Source organism: Procambarus clarkii, chromosome 47 (genome assembly GCF_040958095.1).
Source record: "Procambarus clarkii isolate CNS0578487 chromosome 47, FALCON_Pclarkii_2.0, whole genome shotgun sequence".
In the NCBI taxonomy this organism is placed as follows: Eukaryota; Metazoa; Arthropoda; class Malacostraca; order Decapoda; family Cambaridae; genus Procambarus; species Procambarus clarkii.
The window spans coordinates 480,808-500,995 of record NC_091196.1 but is presented as its reverse complement, the minus strand read 5'-3'; positions in this window follow the sequence as shown (position 1 = coordinate 500,995).

Sequence of the window (20,188 nt, the reverse complement as noted above, 5' to 3'; positions counted from 1 at the left end):
ACATAGCTCGAGAACTAAGGTCAGGAGAGTAAAAAGAGTATACACATTTTTGTTTTGACGCTTAATTAAGGTTATTGTGAGTACTCATCGCCTGCCTAGAAACTGGAACTAGTAATTCCATCTATCATCATACTATCATACAAGAGGAGCCACACATCTATGGATCATCCGATAAAATCAGCAGACTTCTAGATGTTACTACTGCTCGGCTTAGACTCGGTTACAAGTATCTCTGGGAATTCTCATTATCTGCTGATGTAGACCTGACCAAATGTAAACTGTGTCAACAAAATTATTCGCACACCCTCCGTCACTATGTGATGGAGTGCGAAAATATACATGAATTTAGAGACAATTCTATAACCAATGTTCCAGCGATGTGTCAATATTTCATTCAAAATGATCTGCTACCAGAAATTTTAGCCAAATATCCCCAGTTTGCTAACTGTAGATAACAACTAAGTGATTGTAACCTATCCACCGCTGCCCACTGGATGGGGGGCGGTGTGCAGGACAAACATATAAATTATGATACTAGCTCTCCACATATGTCAGTTGCTTAATTTAGAACCTGTACTTGAGGTCGATCTCGAACCCATTGTTGATGTGATGACTTATATTGAATTTTGTAACTATATCATCAAGATTGTAACCAGCTTAGCTAAATGTAGTGTGGGGTTCAGTCCCTAAGCCCATATATGTGCCTCTCTAACCATTTAGGTTACAGGGCAAAAACATAAAAACAAAGGTAACTGCAGAAGGCCTATTGGCCCATACCAGGCATGCAGCTCCTATCTATAACAGATAAACACTAAGTACTACCTAATTAACTCAATGTAACCTACCTAACCACCAAAATGTCAATCCATATCTTTTATTTTAAACAATGCTGTTTTGTTGACCAAATTGTATTTTTACTCTTTTTCTGTCAAGTTTCTCCCACCCCTGTTTTTTCCCTTTTTTTCTTATTTTTTCTCAACATAATTCATACTTTAATTAGGCGGATCAGGACATCACCTGATCAAACACATCAAACATCGTTTGACCACCATCAAACACACACATTTCGTGTGTGTTTGACGCTCACTGATATGTACCAGCGTTGTTTTATGTATGGTGCTATTCTATCTTACGCTTTGTTGCTCTTTTTTACCTACGGGCTCATAGAACATTCTATTGCGAAAACATTGGCACAAAAATGAATGACGTACATACAATAATAATGTCAGGACAGTGAAATAATTATAAACTTTCAAAGCGCTGTATCGCCCATGTGTCGTCTTGTCACCAATACTGGGTAACAGTTCCGCCACTTCCCACACTCTTGCGGGTGGGCAGCGACCATTATTCTACGTTTATATTCATATCACCGTGTTGGGAATTCCATTGCGAGTACATTGATACCAAAATTAACGCTGTAGGACAAGTGTGGAAGTGATAACAATCCCAAGAGTAAAAACATTTTGTTGCTCTTGGGCACTCACGGCGAGTCATCTACGTAGGTATTTATTGGGTGCTGGTATTCATATAACTTTTGGTGACCGTTTTTACTGATGTTCTTCTAGAGAATGTTATTGCGAACACGTTGGTACCAAAATGAAATACATAGCTCGAGAACTAAGGTCAGGAGAGTAAAAAGAGTATACACATTTTTGTTTTGACGCTTAATTAAGGTTATTGTGAGTACTCATCGCCTGCCTAGAAACTGGAACTAGTAATTCCATCTATCATCATACTATCATACAAGAGGAGCCACACATCTATGGATCATCCAATAAAATCAGCAGACTTCTAGATGTTACTACTGCTCGGCTTAGACTCGGTTACAAGTATCTCTGGGAATTCTCATTATCTGCTGATGTAGACCTGACCAAATGTAAACTGTGTCAACAAAATTATTCGCACACCCTCCGTCACTATGTGATGGAGTGCGAAAATATACATGAATTTAGAGACAATTCTATAACCAATGTTCCAGCGATGTGTCAATATTTCATTCAAAATGATCTGCTACCAGAAATTTTAGCCAAATATCCCCAGTTTGCTAACTGTAGATAACAACTAAGTGATTGTAACCTATCCACCGCTGCCCACTGGATGGGGGGCGGTGTGCAGGACAAACATATAAATTATGATACTAGCTCTCCACATATGTCAGTTGCATAATTTAGAACCTGTACTTGAAGTCGATCTCGAACCCATTGTTGATGTGATGACTTATATTGAATTTTGTAACTATATCATCAAGATTGTAACCAGCTTAGCTAAATGTAGTGTGGGGTTCAGTCCCTAAGCCCATATATGTGCCTCTCTAACAATTTAGGTTACAGGGCAAAAACATAAAAACAAAGGTAACTGCAGAAGGCCTATTGGCCCATACCAGGCATGCAGCTCCTATCTATAACAGATAAACACTAAGTACTACCTAATTAACTCAATGTAACCTACCTAACCACCAAAATGTCAATCCATATCTTTTATTTTAAACAATGCTGTTTTGTTGACCAAATTGTATTTTTACTCTTTTTCTGTCATGTTTCTCCCACCCCTGTTATTTCCCTTTTTTCTTATTTTTTCTCAACATAATTCATACTTTAATTAGGCGGATCAGGATATCACCTGATCAAACACATCAAACATCGTTTGACCACCATCAAACACACACATTTCGTGTGTGTTTGACGCTCACTGATATGTACCAGCGTTGTTTTATATATGGTGCTATTCTATCTTACGCTTTGTTGCTCTTTTTTACCTACGGGCTCATAGAACATTCTATTGCGAAAACATTGGCACAAAAATGAATGACGTACATACAATAATAATGTCAGGACAGTGAAATAATTATAAACTTTCAAAGCGCTGTATCGCCCATGTGTCGTCTTGTCACCAATACTGGGTAACAGTTCCGCCTCTTCCCACACTCTTGCGGGTGGGCAGCGACCATTATTCTACGTTTATATTCATATCACCGTGTTGGGAATTCCATTGCGAGTACATTGATACCAAAATTAACGCTGTAGGACAAGTGTGGAAGTGATAACAATCCCAAGAGTAAAAACATTTTATTGCTCTTGGGCACTCACGGCGAGTCATCTACGTAGGTATTTATTGGGTGCTGGTATTCATATAACTTTTGGTGACCGTTTTTACTGATGTTCTTCTAGAGAATGTTATTGCGAACACGTTGGTACCAAAATGAAATACATAGCTCGAGAACTAAGGTCAGGAGAGTAAAAAGAGTATACACATTTTTGTTTTGACGCTTAATTAAGGTTATTGTGAGTACTCATCGCCTGCCTAGAAACTGGAACTAGTAATTCCATCTATCATCATACTATCATACAAGAGGAGCCACACATCTATGGATCATCCAATAAAATCAGCAGACTTCTAGATGTTACTACTGCTCGGCTTAGACTCGGTTACAAGTATCTCTGGGAATTCTCATTATCTGCTGATGTAGACCTGACCAAATGTAAACTGTGTCAACAAAATTATTCGCACACCCTCCGTCACTATGTGATGGAGTGCGAAAATATACATGAATTTAGAGACAATTCTATAACCAATGTTCCAGCGATGTGTCAATATTTCATTCAAAATGATCTGCTACCAGAAATTTTAGCCAAATATCCACAGTTTGCTAACTGTAGATAACAACTAAGTGATTGTAACCTATCCACCGCTGCCCACTGGATGGGGGGCGGTGTGCAGGACAAACATATAAATTATGATACTAGCTCTCCACATATGTCAGTTGCTTAATTTAGAACCTATACTTGAGGTCGATCTCGAACCCATTGTTGATGTGATGACTTATATTGAATTTTGTAACTATATCATCAAGATTGTAACCAGCTTAGCTAAATGTAGTGTGGGGTTCAGTCCCTAAGCCCATATATGTGCCTCTCTAACAATTTAGGTTACAGGGCAAAAACATAAAAACAAAGGTAACTGCAGAAGGCCTATTGGCCCATACCAGGCATGCAGCTCCTATCTATAACAGATAAACACTAAGTACTACCTAATTAACTCAATGTAACCTACCTAACCACCAAAATGTCAATCCATATCTTTTATTTTAAACAATGCTGTTTTGTTGACCAAATTGTATTTTTACTCTTTTTCTGTCATGTTTCTCCCACCCCTGTTATTTCCCTTTTTTCTTATTTTTTCTCAACATAATTCATACTTTAATTAGGCGGATCAGGATATCACCTGATCAAACACATCAAACACCGTTTGACCACCATCAAACACACACATTTCGTGTGTGTTTGACGCTCACTGATATGTACCAGCGTTGTTTTATATATGGTGCTATTCTATCTTACGCTTTGTTGCTCTTTTTTACCTACGGGCTCATAGAACATTCTATTGCGAAAACATTGGCACAAAAATGAATGACGTACATACAATAATAATGTCAGGACAGTGAAATAATTATAAACTTTCAAAGCGCTGTATCGCCCATGTGTCGTCTTGTCACCAATACTGGGTAACAGTTCCGCCACTTCCCACACTCTTGCGGGTGGGCAGCGACCATTATTCTACGTTTATATTCATATCACCGTGTTGGGAATCCCATTGCGAGTACATTAATACCAAAATTAACGCTGTAGGACAAGTGTGGAAGTGATAACAATCCCAAGAGTAAAAACATTTTGTTGCTCTTGGGCACTCACGGCGAGTCATCTACGTAGGTATTTATTAGGTGCTGGTATTCATATAACTTTTGGTGACCGTTTTTACTGATGTTCTTCTAGAGAATGTTATTGCGAACACGTTGGTACCAAAATGAAATACATAGCTCGAGAACTAAGGTCAGGAGAGTAAAAAGAGTATACACATTTTTGTTTTGACGCTTAATTAAGGTTATTGTGAGTACTCATCGCCTGCCTAGAAACTGGAACTAGTAATTCCATCTATCATCATACTATCATACAAGAGGAGCAACACATCTATGGATCATCCAATAAAATCAGCAGACTTCTAGATGTTACTACTGCTCGGCTTAGACTCGGTTACAAGTATCTCCGGGAATTCTCATTATCTGCTGATGTAGACCTGACCAAATGTAAACTGTGTCAACCAAATTATTCGCACACCCTCCGTCACTATGTGATGGAGTGCGAAAATATACATGAATTTAGAGACAATTCTATAACCAATGTTCCAGCGATGTGTCAATATTTCATTCAAAATGATCTGCTACCAGAAATTTTAGCCAAATATCCCCAGTTTGCTAACTGTAGATAACAACTAAGTGATTGTAACCTATCCACCGCTGCCCACTGGATGGGGGGCGGTGTGCAGGACAAACATATAAATTATGATACTAGCTCTCCACATATGTCAGTTGCTTAATTTAGAACCTGTACTTGAGGTCGATCTCGAACCCATTGTTGATGTGATGACTTATATTGAATTTTGTAACTATATCATCAAGATTGTAACCAGCTTAGCTAAATGTAGTGTGGGGTTCAGTCCCTAAGCCCATATATGTGCCTCTCTAACAATTTAGGTTACAGGGCAAAAACATAAAAACAAAGGTAACTGCAGAAGGCCTATTGGCCCATACCAGGCATGCAGCTCCTATCTATAACAGATAAACACTAAGTACTACCTAATTAACTCAATGTAACCTACCTAACCACCAAAATGTCAATCCATATCTTTTATTTTAAACAATGCTGTTTTGTTGACCAAATTGTATTTTTACTCTTTTTCTGTCATGTTTCTCCCACCCCTGTTATTTCCCTTTTTTCTTATTTTTTCTCAACATAATTCATACTTTAATTAGGCGGATCAGGATATCACCTGATCAAACACATCAAACATCGTTTGACCACCATCAAACACACACATTTCGGGTGTGTTTGACGCTCACTGATATGTACCAGCGTTGTTTTATATATGGTGCTATTCTATCTTACGCTTTGTTGCTCTTTTTTACCTACGGGCTCATAGAACATTCTATTGCGAAAACATTGGCACAAAAATGAATGACGTACATACAATAATAATGTCAGGACAGTGAAATAATTATAAACTTTCAAAGCGCTGTATCGCCCATGTGTCGTCTTGTCACCAATACTGGGTAACAGTTCCGCCACTTCCCACACTCTTGCGGGTGGGCAGCGACCATTATTCTACGTTTATATTCATATCACCGTGTTGGGAATTCCATTGCGAGTACATTGATACCAAAATTAACGCTGTAGGACAAGTGTGGAAGTGATAACAATCCCAAGAGTAAAAACATTTTGTTGCTCTTGGGCACTCACGGCGAGTCATCTACGTAGGTATTTATTGGGTGCTGGTATTCATATAACTTTTGGTGACCGTTTTTACTGATGTTCTTCTAGAGAATGTTATTGCAAACACGTTGGTACCAAAATGAAATACATAGCTCGAGAACTAAGGTCAGGAGAGTAAAAAGAGTATACACATTTTTGTTTTGACGCTTAATTAAGGTTATTGTGAGTACTCATCGCCTGCCTAGAAACTGGAACTAGTAATTCCATCTATCATCATACTATCATACAAGAGGAGCCACACATCTATGGATCATCCAATAAAATCAGCAGACTTCTAGATGTTACTACTGCTCGGCTTAGACTCGGTTACAAGTATCTCTGGGAATTCTCATTATCTGCTGATGTAGACCTGACCAAATGTAAACTGTGTCAACAAAATTATTCGCACACCCTCCGTCACTATGTGATGGAGTGCGAAAATATACATGAATTTAGAGACAATTCTATAACCAATGTTCCAGCGATGTGTCAATATTTCATTCAAAATGATCTGCTACCAGAAATTTTAGCCAAATATCCCCAGTTTGCTAACTGTAGATAACAACTAAGTGATTGTAACCTATCCACCGCTGCCCACTGGATGGGGGGCGGTGTGCAGGACAAACATATAAATTATGATACTAGCTCTCCACATATGTCAGTTGCTTAATTTAGAACCTATACTTGAGGTCGATCTCGAACCCATTGTTGATGTGATGACTTATATTGAATTTTGTAACTATATCATCAAGATTGTAACCAGCTTAGCTAAATGTAGTGTGGGGTTCAGTCCCTAAGCCCATATATGTGCCTCTCTAACAATTTAGGTTACAGGGCAAAAACATAAAAACAAAGGTAACTGCAGAAGGCCTATTGGCCCATACCAGGCATGCAGCTCCTATCTATAACAGATAAACACTAAGTACTACCTAATTAACTCAATGTAACCTACCTAACCACCAAAATGTCAATCCATATCTTTTATTTTAAACAATGCTGTTTTGTTGACCAAATTGTATTTTTACTCTTTTTCTGTCATGTTTCTCCCACCCCTGTTATTTCCCTTTTTTCTTATTTTTTCTCAACATAATTCATACTTTAATTAGGCGGATCAGGATATCACCTGATCAAACACATCAAACATCGTTTGACCACCATCAAACACACACATTTCGTGTGTGTTTGACGCTCACTGATATGTACCAGCGTTGTTTTATATATGGTGCTATTCTATCTTACGCTTTGTTGCTCTTTTTTACCTACGGGCTCATAGAACATTCTATTGCGAAAACATTGGCACAAAAATGAATGACGTACATACAATAATAATGTCAGGACAGTGAAATAATTATAAACTTTCAAAGCGCTGTATCGCCCATGTGTCGTCTTGTCACCAATACTGGGTAACAGTTCCGCCACTTCCCACACTCTTGCGGGTGGGCAGCGACCATTATTCTACGTTTATATTCATATCACCGTGTTGGGAATCCCATTGCGAGTACATTAATACCAAAATTAACGCTGTAGGACATGTGTGGAAGTGATAACAATCCCAAGAGTAAAAACATTTTGTTGCTCTTGGGCACTCACGGCGAGTCATCTACGTAGGTATTTATTAGGTGCTGGTATTCATATAACTTTTGGTGACCGTTTTTACTGATGTTCTTCTAGAGAATGTTATTGCGAACACGTTGGTACCAAAATGAAATACATAGCTCGAGAACTAAGGTCAGGAGAGTAAAAAGAGTATACACATTTTTGTTTTGACGCTTAATTAAGGTTATTGTGAGTACTCATCGCCTGCCTAGAAACTGGAACTAGTAATTCCATCTATCATCATACTATCATACAAGAGGAGCAACACATCTATGGATCATCCAATAAAATCAGCAGACTTCTAGATGTTACTACTGCTCGGCTTAGACTCGGTTACAAGTATCTCCGGGAATTCTCATTATCTGCTGATGTAGACCTGACCAAATGTAAACTGTGTCAACCAAATTACTCGCACACCCTCCGTCACTATGTGATGGAGTGCGAAAATATACATGAATTTAGAGACAATTCTATAACCAATGTTCCAGCGATGTGTCAATATTTCATTCAAAATGATCTGCTACCAGAAATTTTAGCCAAATATCCCCAGTTTGCTAACTGTAGATAACAACTAAGTGATTGTAACCTATCCACCGCTGCCCACTGGATGGGGGGCGGTGTGCAGGACAAACATATAAATTATGATACTAGCTCTCCACATATGTCAGTTGCTTAATTTAGAACCTGTACTTGAGGTCGATCTCGAACCCATTGTTGATGTGATGACTTATATTGAATTTTGTAACTATATCATCAAGATTGTAACCAGCTTAGCTAAATGTAGTGTGGGGTTCAGTCCCTAAGCCCATATATGTGCCTCTCTAACAATTTAGGTTACAGGGCAAAAACATAAAAACAAAGGTAACTGCAGAAGGCCTATTGGCCCATACCAGGCATGCAGCTCCTATCTATAACAGATAAACACTAAGTACTACCTAATTAACTCAATGTAACCTACCTAACCACCAAAATGTCAATCCATATCTTTTATTTTAAACAATGCTGTTTTGTTGACCAAATTGTATTTTTACTCTTTTTCTGTCATGTTTCTCCCACCCCTGTTATTTCCCTTTTTTCTTATTTTTTCTCAACATAATTCATACTTTAATTAGGCGGATCAGGATATCACCTGATCAAACACATCAAACATCGTTTGACCACCATCAAACACACACATTTCGGGTGTGTTTGACGCTCACTGATATGTACCAGCGTTGTTTTATATATGGTGCTATTCTATCTTACGCTTTGTTGCTCTTTTTTACCTACGGGCTCATAGAACATTCTATTGCGAAAACATTGGCACAAAAATGAATGACGTACATACAATAATAATGTCAGGACAGTGAAATAATTATAAACTTTCAAAGCGCTGTATCGCCCATGTGTCGTCTTGTCACCAATACTGGGTAACAGTTCCGCCACTTCCCACACTCTTGCGGGTGGGCAGCGACCATTATTCTACGTTTATATTCATATCACCGTGTTGGGAATTCCATTGCGAGTACATTGATACCAAAATTAACGCTGTAGGACAAGTGTGGAAGTGATAACAATCCCAAGAGTAAAAACATTTTGTTGCTCTTGGGCACTCACGGCGAGTCATCTACGTAGGTATTTATTGGGTGCTGGTATTCATATAACTTTTGGTGACCGTTTTTACTGATGTTCTTCTAGAGAATGTTATTGCGAACACGTTGGTACCAAAATGAAATACATAGCTCGAGAACTAAGGTCAGGAGAGTAAAAAGAGTATACACATTTTTGTTTTGACGCTTAATTAAGGTTATTGTGAGTACTCATCGCCTGCCTAGAAACTGGAACTAGTAATTCCATCTATCATCATACTATCATACAAGAGGAGCCACACATCTATGGATCATCCAATAAAATCAGCAGACTTCTAGATGTTACTACTGCTCGGCTTAGACTCGGTTACAAGTATCTCTGGGAATTCTCATTATCTGCTGATGTAGACCTGACCAAATGTAAACTGTGTCAACAAAATTATTCGCACACCCTCCGTCACTATGTGATGGAGTGCGAAAATATACATGAATTTAGAGACAATTCTATAACCAATGTTCCAGCGATGTGTCAATATTTCATTCAAAATGATCTGCTACCAGAAATTTTAGCCAAATATCCCCAGTTTGCTAACTGTAGATAACAACTAAGTGATTGTAACCTATCCACCGCTGCCCACTGGATGGGGGGCGGTGTGCAGGACAAACATATAAATTATGATACTAGCTCTCCACATATGTCAGTTGCTTAATTTAGAACCTATACTTGAGGTCGATCTCGAACCCATTGTTGATGTGATGACTTATATTGAATTTTGTAACTATATCATCAAGATTGTAACCAGCTTAGCTAAATGTAGTGTGGGGTTCAGTCCCTAAGCCCATATATGTGCCTCTCTAACAATTTAGGTTACAGGGCAAAAACATAAAAACAAAGGTAACTGCAGAAGGCCTATTGGCCCATACCAGGCATGCAGCTCCTATCTATAACAGATAAACACTAAGTACTACCTAATTAACTCAATGTAACCTACCTAACCACCAAAATGTCAATCCATATCTTTTATTTTAAACAATGCTGTTTTGTTGACCAAATTGTATTTTTACTCTTTTTCTGTCATGTTTCTCCCACCCCTGTTATTTCCCTTTTTTCTTATTTTTTCTCAACATAATTCATACTTTAATTAGGCGGATCAGGATATCACCTGATCAAACACATCAAACATCGTTTGACCACCATCAAACACACACATTTCGTGTGTGTTTGACGCTCACTGATATGTACCAGCGTTGTTTTATATATGGTGCTATTCTATCTTACGCTTTGTTGCTCTTTTTTACCTACGGGCTCATAGAACATTCTATTGCGAAAACATTGGCACAAAAATGAATGACGTACATACAATAATAATGTCAGGACAGTGAAATAATTATAAACTTTCAAAGCGCTGTATCGCCCATGTGTCGTCTTGTCACCAATACTGGGTAACAGTTCCGCCACTTCCCACACTCTTGCGGGTGGGCAGCGACCATTATTCTACGTTTATATTCATATCACCGTGTTGGGAATCCCATTGCGAGTACATTAATACCAAAATTAACGCTGTAGGACAAGTGTGGAAGTGATAACAATCCCAAGAGTAAAAACATTTTGTTGCTCTTGGGCACTCACGGCGAGTCATCTACGTAGGTATTTATTAGGTGCTGGTATTCATATAACTTTTGGTGACCGTTTTTACTGATGTTCTTCTAGAGAATGTTATTGCGAACACGTTGGTACCAAAATGAAATACATAGCTCGAGAACTAAGGTCAGGAGAGTAAAAAGAGTATACACATTTTTGTTTTGACGCTTAATTAAGGTTATTGTGAGTACTCATCGCCTGCCTAGAAACTGGAACTAGTAATTCCATCTATCATCATACTATCATACAAGAGGAGCAACACATCTATGGATCATCCAATAAAATCAGCAGACTTCTAGATGTTACTACTGCTCGGCTTAGACTCGGTTACAAGTATCTCCGGGAATTCTCATTATCTGCTGATGTAGACCTGACCAAATGTAAACTGTGTCAACCAAATTATTCGCACACCCTCCGTCACTATGTGATGGAGTGCGAAAATATACATGAATTTAGAGACAATTCTATAACCAATGTTCCAGCGATGTGTCAATATTTCATTCAAAATGATCTGCTACCAGAAATTTTAGCCAAATATCCCCAGTTTGCTAACTGTAGATAACAACTAAGTGATTGTAACCTATCCACCGCTGCCCACTGGATGGGGGGCGGTGTGCAGGACAAACATATAAATTATGATACTAGCTCTCCACATATGTCAGTTGCTTAATTTAGAACCTATACTTGAGGTCGATCTCGAACCCATTGTTGATGTGATGACTTATATTGAATTTTGTAACTATATCATCAAGATTGTAACCAGCTTAGCTAAATGTAGTGTGGGGTTCAGTCCCTAAGCCCATATATGTGCCTCTCTAACAATTTAGGTTACAGGGCAAAAACATAAAAACAAAGGTAACTGCAGAAGGCCTATTGGCCCATACCAGGCATGCAGCTCCTATCTATAACAGATAAACACTAAGTACTACCTAATTAACTCAATGTAACCTACCTAACCACCAAAATGTCAATCCATATCTTTTATTTTAAACAATGCTGTTTTGTTGACCAAATTGTATTTTTACTCTTTTTCTGTCATGTTTCTCCCACCCCTGTTATATCCCTTTTTTCTTATTTTTTCTCAACATAATTCATACTTTAATTAGGCGGATCAGGATATCACCTGATCAAACACATCAAACATCGTTTGACCACCATCAAACACACACATTTCGGGTGTGTTTGACGCTCACTGATATGTACCAGCGTTGTTTTATATATGGTGCTATTCTATCTTACGCTTTGTTGCTCTTTTTTACCTACGGGCTCATAGAACATTCTATTGCGAAAACATTGGCACAAAAATGAATGACGTACATACAATAATAATGTCAGGACAGTGAAATAATTATAAACTTTCAAAGCGCTGTATCGCCCATGTGTCGTCTTGTCACCAATACTGGGTAACAGTTCCGCCACTTCCCACACTCTTGCGGGTGGGCAGCGACCATTATTCTACGTTTATATTCATATCACCGTGTTGGGAATTCCATTGCGAGTACATTGATACCAAAATTAACGCTGTAGGACAAGTGTGGAAGTGATAACAATCCCAAGAGTAAAAACATTTTGTTGCTCTTGGGCACTCACGGCGAGTCATCTACGTAGGTATTTATTGGGTGCTGGTATTCATATAACTTTTGGTGACCGTTTTTACTGATGTTCTTCTAGAGAATGTTATTGCGAACACGTTGGTACCAAAATGAAATACATAGCTCGAGAACTAAGGTCAGGAGAGTAAAAAGAGTATACACATTATTGTTTTGACGCTTAATTAAGGTTATTGTGAGTACTCATCGCCTGCCTAGAAACTGGAACTAGTAATTCCATCTATCATCATACTATCATACAAGAGGAGCCACACATCTATGGATCATCCAATAAAATCAGCAGACTTCTAGATGTTACTACTGCTCGGCTTAGACTCGGTTACAAGTATCTCTGGGAATTCTCATTATCTGCTGATGTAGACCTGACCAAATGTAAACTGTGTCAACAAAATTATTCGCACACCCTCCGTCACTATGTGATGGAGTGCGAAAATATACATGAATTTAGAGACAATTCTATAACCAATGTTCCAGCGATGTGTCAATATTTCATTCAAAATGATCTGCTACCAGAAATTTTAGCCAAATATCCCCAGTTTGCTAACTGTAGATAACAACTAAGTGATTGTAACCTATCCACCGCTGCCCACTGGATGGGGGGCGGTGTGCAGGACAAACATATAAATTATGATACTAGCTCTCCACATATGTCAGTTGCTTAATTTAGAACCTATACTTGAGGTCGATCTCGAACCCATTGTTGATGTGATGACTTATATTGAATTTTGTAACTATATCATCAAGATTGTAACCAGCTTAGCTAAATGTAGTGTGGGGTTCAGTCCCTAAGCCCATATATGTGCCTCTCTAACAATTTAGGTTACAGGGCAAAAACATAAAAACAAAGGTAACTGCAGAAGGCCTATTGGCCCATACCAGGCATGCAGCTCCTATCTATAACAGATAAACACTAAGTACTACCTAATTAACTCAATGTAACCTACCTAACCACCAAAATGTCAATCCATATCTTTTATTTTAAACAATGCTGTTTTGTTGACCAAATTGTATTTTTACTCTTTTTCTGTCATGTTTCTCCCACCCCTGTTATTTCCCTTTATTCTTATTTTTTCTCAACATAATTCATACTTTAATTAGGCGGATCAGGATATCACCTGATCAAACACATCAAACATCGTTTGACCACCATCAAACACACACATTTCGTGTGTGTTTGACGCTCACTGATATGTACCAGCGTTGTTTTATATATGGTGCTATTCTATCTTACGCTTTGTTGCTCTTTTTTACCTACGGGCTCATAGAACATTCTATTGCGAAAACATTGGCACAAAAATGAATGACGTACATACAATAATAATGTCAGGACAGTGAAATAATTATAAACTTTCAAAGCGCTGTATCGCCCATGTGTCGTCTTGTCACCAATACTGGGTAACAGTTCCGCCACTTCCCACACTCTTGCGGGTGGGCAGCGACCATTATTCTACGTTTATATTCATATCACCGTGTTGGGAATCCCATTGCGAGTACATTGATACCAAAATTAACGCTGTAGGACAAGTGTGGAAGTGATAACAATCCCAAGAGTAAAAACATTTTGTTGCTCTTGGGCACTCACGGCGAGTCATCTACGTAGGTATTTATTAGGTGCTGGTATTCATATAACTTTTGGTGACCGTTTTTACTGATGTTCTTCTAGAGAATGTTATTGCGAACACGTTGGTACCAAAATGAAATACATAGCTCGTGAACTAAGGTCAGGAGAGTAAAAAGAGTATACACATTTTTGTTTTGACGCTTAATTAAGGTTATTGTGAGTACTCATCGCCTGCCTAGAAACTGGAACTAGTAATTCCATCTATCATCATACTATCATACAAGAGGAGCAACACATCTATGGATCATCCAATAAAATCAGCAGACTTCTAGATGTTACTACTGCTCGGCTTAGACTCGGTTACAAGTATCTCCGGGAATTCTCATTATCTGCTGATGTAGACCTGTCCAAATGTAAACTGTGTCAACAAAATTATTCGCACACCCTCCGTCACTATGTGATGGAGTGCGAAAATATACATGAATTTAGAGACAATTCTATAACCAATGTTCCAGCGATGTGTCAATATTTCATTCAAAATGATCTGCTACCAGAAATTTTAGCCAAATATCCCCAGTTTGCTAACTGTAGATAACAACTAAGTGATTGTAACCTATCCACCGCTGCCCACTGGATGGGGGGCGGTGTGCAGGACAAACATATAAATTATGATACTAGCTCTCCACATATGTCAGTTGCTTAATTTAGAACCTGTACTTGAGGTCGATCTCGAACCCATTGTTGATGTGATGACTTATATTGAATTTTGTAACTATATCATCAAGATTGTAACCAGCTTAGCTAAATGTAGTGTGGGGTTCAGTCCCTAAGCCCATATATGTGCTTCTCTAACAATTTAGGTTACAGGGCAAAAACATAAAAACAAAGGTAACTGCAGAAGGCCTATTGGCCCATACCAGGCATGCAGCTCCTATCTATAACAGATAAACACTAAGTACTACCTAATTAACTCAATGTAACCTACCTAACCACCAAAATGTCAATCCATATCTTTTATTTTAAACAATGCTGTTTTGTTGACCAAATTGTATTTTTACTCTTTTTCTGTCATGTTTCTCCCACCCCTGTTATTTCCCTTTTTTCTTATTTTTTCTCAACATAATTCATACTTTAATTAGGCGGATCAGGATATCACCTGATCAAACACATCAAACATCGTTTGACCACCATCAAACACACACATTTCGGGTGTGTTTGACGCTCACTGAGATGTACCAGCGTTGTTTTATATATGGTGCTATTCTATCTTACGCTTTGTTGCTCTTTTTTACCTACGGGCTCATAGAACATTCTATTGCGAAAACATTGGCACAAAAATGAATGACGTACATACAATAATAATGTCAGGACAGTGAAATAATTATAAACTTTCAAAGCGCTGTATCGCCCATGTGTCGTCTTGTCACCAATACTGGGTAACAGTTCCGCCACTTCCCACACTCTTGCGGGTGGGCAGCGACCATTATTCTACGTTTATATTCATATCACCGTGTTGGGAATTCCATTGCGAGTACATTGATACCAAAATTAACGCTGTAGGACAAGTGTGGAAGTGATAACAATCCCAAGAGTAAAAACATTTTGTTGCTCTTGGGCACTCATGGCGAGTCATCTACGTAGGTATTTATTGGGTGCTGGTATTCATATAACTTTTGGTGACCGTTTTTACTGATGTTCTTCTAGAGAATGTTATTGCGAACACGTTGGTACCAAAATGAAATACATAGCTCGAGAACTAAGGTCAGGAGAGTAAAAAGAGTATACACATTTTTGTTTTGACGCTTAATTAAGGTTATTGTGAGTACTCATCGCCTGCCTAGAAACTGGAACTAGTAATTCCATCTATCATCATACTATCATACAAGAGGAGCCACACATCTATGGATCATCCAATAAAATCAGCAGACTTCTAGATGTTACTACTGCTCGGCTTAGACTTGGTTACAAGTATCTCTGGGAATTCTCATTATCTGCTGATGTAGACTTGACCAAATGTAAACTGTGTCAACAAAATTATTCGCACACCCTCCGTCACTATGTGATGGAGTGCGAAAAGATATATGAATTTAGAGACAATTCCATAACCAATGTTCCAGCGATGTGTCAATATTTCATTCAAAATGATCTGCTACCAGAAATTTTAGCCAAATATCCCCAGTTTGCTAACTGTAGATAACAACTAAGTGATTGTAACCTATCCACCGCTGCCCACTGGATGGGGGGCGGTGTGCAGGACAAACATATAAATTATGATACTAGCTCTCCACATATGTCAGTTGCTTAATTTAGAACCTGTACTTGAGGTCGATCTCGAACCCATTGTTGATGTGATGACTTATATTGAATTTTGTAACTATATCATCAAGATTGTAACCAGCTTAGCTAAATGTAGTGTGGGGTTCAGTCCCTAAGCCCATATATGTGCCTCTCTAACAATTTAGGTTACAGGGCAAAAACATAAAAACAAAGGTAACTGCAGAAGGCCTATTGGCCCATACCAGGCATGCAGCTCCTATCTATAACAGATAAACACTAAGTACTACCTAATTAACTCAATGTAACCTACCTAACCACCAAAATGTCAATCCATATCTTTTATTTTAAACAATGCTGTTTTGTTGACCAAATTGTATTTTTACTCTTTTTCTGTCATGTTTCTCCCACCCCTGTTATTTCCCTTTTTTCTTATTTTTTCTCAACATAATTCATACTTTAATTAGGCGGATCAGGATATCACCTGATCAAACATCGTTTGACCACCATCAAACACACACATTTCTGGTGTGTTTGACGCTCACTGATATGTACCAGCGTTGTTTTATATATGGTGCTATTCTATCTTACGCTTTGTTGCTCTTTTTTACCTACGGGCTCATAGAACATTCTATTGCGAAAACATTGGCACAAAAATGAATGACGTACATACAATAATAATGTCAGGACAGTGAAATAATTATAAACTTTCAAAGCGCTGTATCGCCCATGTGTCGTCTTGTCACCAATACTGGGTAACAGTTCCGCCACTTCCCACACTCTTGCGGGTGGGCAGCGACCATTATTCTACGTTTATATTCATATCACCGTGTTGGGAATTCCATTGCGAGTACATTGATACCAAAATTAACGCTGTAGGACAAGTGTGGAAGTGATAACAATCCCAAGAGTAAAAACATTTTGTTGCTCTTGGGCACTCACGGCGAGTCATCTACGTAGGTATTTATTGGGTGCTGGTATTCATATAACTTTTGGTGACCGTTTTTACTGATGTTCTTCTAGAGAATGTTATTGCGAACACGTTGGTACCAAAATGAAATACATAGCTCGAGAACTAAGGTCAGGAGAGTAAAAAGAGTATACACATTATTGTTTTGACGCTTAATTAAGGTTATTGTGAGTACTCATCGCCTGCCTAGAAACTGGAACTAGTAATTCCATCTATCATCATACTATCATACAAGAGGAGCCACACATCTATGGATCATCCAATAAAATCAGCAGACTTCTAGATGTTACTACTGCTCGGCTTAGACTCGGTTACAAGTATCTCTGGGAATTCTCATTATCTGCTGATGTAGACCTGACCAAATGTAAACTGTGTCAACAAAATTATTCGCACACCCTCCGTCACTATGTGATGGAGTGCGAAAATATACATGAATTTAGAGACAATTCTATAACCAATGTTCCAGCGATGTGTCAATATTTCATTCAAAATGATCTGCTACCAGAAATTTTAGCCAAATATCCCCAGTTTGCTAACTGTAGATAACAACTAAGTGATTGTAACCTATCCACCGCTGCCCACTGGATGGGGGGCGGTGTGCAGGACAAACATATAAATTATGATACTAGCTCTCCACATATGTCAGTTGCTTAATTTAGAACCTATACTTGAGGTCGATCTCGAACCCATTGTTGATGTGATGACTTATATTGAATTTTGTAACTATATCATCAAGATTGTAACCAGCGTAGCTAAATGTAGTGTGGGGTTCAGTCCCTAAGCCCATATATGTGCCTCTCTAACAATTTAGGTTACAGGGCAAAAACATAAAAACAAAGGTAACTGCAGAAGGCCTATTGGCCCATACCAGGCATGCAGCTCCTATCTATAACAGATAAACACTAAGTACTACCTAATTAACTCAATGTAACCTACCTAACCACCAAAATGTCAATCCATATCTTTTATTTTAAACAATGCTGTTTTGTTGACCAAATTGTATTTTTACTCTTTTTCTGTCATGTTTCTCCCACCCCTGTTATTTCCCTTTATTCTTATTTTTTCTCAACATAATTCATACTTTAATTAGGCGGATCAGGATATCACCTGATCAAACACATCAAACATCGTTTGACCACCATCAAACACACACATTTCGTGTGTGTTTGACGCTCACTGATATGTACCAGCGTTGTTTTATATATGGTGCTATTCTATCTTACGCTTTGTTGCTCTTTTTTACCTACGGGCTCATAGAACATTCTATTGCGAAAACATTGGCACAAAAATGAATGACGTACATACAATAATAATGTCAGGACAGTGAAATAATTATAAACTTTCAAAGCGCTGTATCGCCCATGTGTCGTCTTGTCACCAATACTGGGTAACAGTTCCGCCACTTCCCACACTCTTGCGGGTGGGCAGCGACCATTATTCTACGTTTATATTCATATCACCGTGTTGGGAATCCCATTGCGAGTACATTGATACCAAAATTAACGCTGTAGGACAAGTGTGGAAGTGATAACAATCCCAAGAGTAAAAACATTTTGTTGCTCTTGGGCACTCACGGCGAGTCATCTACGTAGGTATTTATTAGGTGCTGGTATTCATATAACTTTTGGTGACCGTTTTTACTGATGTTCGTCTAGAGAATGTTATTGCGAACACGTTGGTACCAAAATGAAATACATAGCTCGTGAACTAAGGTCAGGAGAGTAAAAAGAGTATACACATTTTTGTTTTGACGCTTAATTAAGGTTATTGTGAGTACTCATCGCCTGCCTAGAAACTGGAACTAGTAATTCCATCTATCATCATACTATCATACAAGAGGAGCAACACATCTATGGATCATCCAATAAAATCAGCAGACTTCTAGATGTTACTACTGCTCGGCTTAGACTCGGTTACAAGTATCTCCGGGAATTCTCATTATCTGCTGATGTAGACCTGTCCAAATGTAAACTGTGTCAACAAAATTATTCGCACACCCTCCGTCACTATGTGATGGAGTGCGAAAATATACATGAATTTAGAGACAATTCTATAACCAATGTTCCAGCGATGTGTCAATATTTCATTCAAAATGATCTGCTACCAGAAATTTTAGCCAAATATCCCCAGTTTGCTAACTGTAGATAACAACTAAGTGATTGTAACCTATCCACCGCTGCCCACTGGATGGGGGGCGGTGTGCAGGACAAACATATAAATTATGATACTAGCTCTCCACATATGTCAGTTGCTTAATTTAGAACCTGTACTTGAGGTCGATCTCGAACCCATTGTTGATGTGATGACTTATATTGAATTTTGTAACTATATCATCAAGATTGTAACCAGCTTAGCTAAATGTAGTGTGGGGTTCAGTCCCTAAGCCCATATATGTGCCTCTCTAACAATTTAGGTTACAGGGCAAAAACATAAAAACAAAGGTAACTGCAGAAGGCCTATTGGCCCATACCAGGCATGCAGCTCCTATCTATAACAGATAAACACTAAGTACTACCTAATTAACTCAATGTAACCTACCTAACCACCAAAATGTCAATCCATATCTTTTATTTTAAACAATGCTGTTTTGTTGACCAAATTGTATTTTTACTCTTTTTCTGTCATGTTTCTCCCACCCCTGTTATTTCCCTTTTTTCTTATTTTT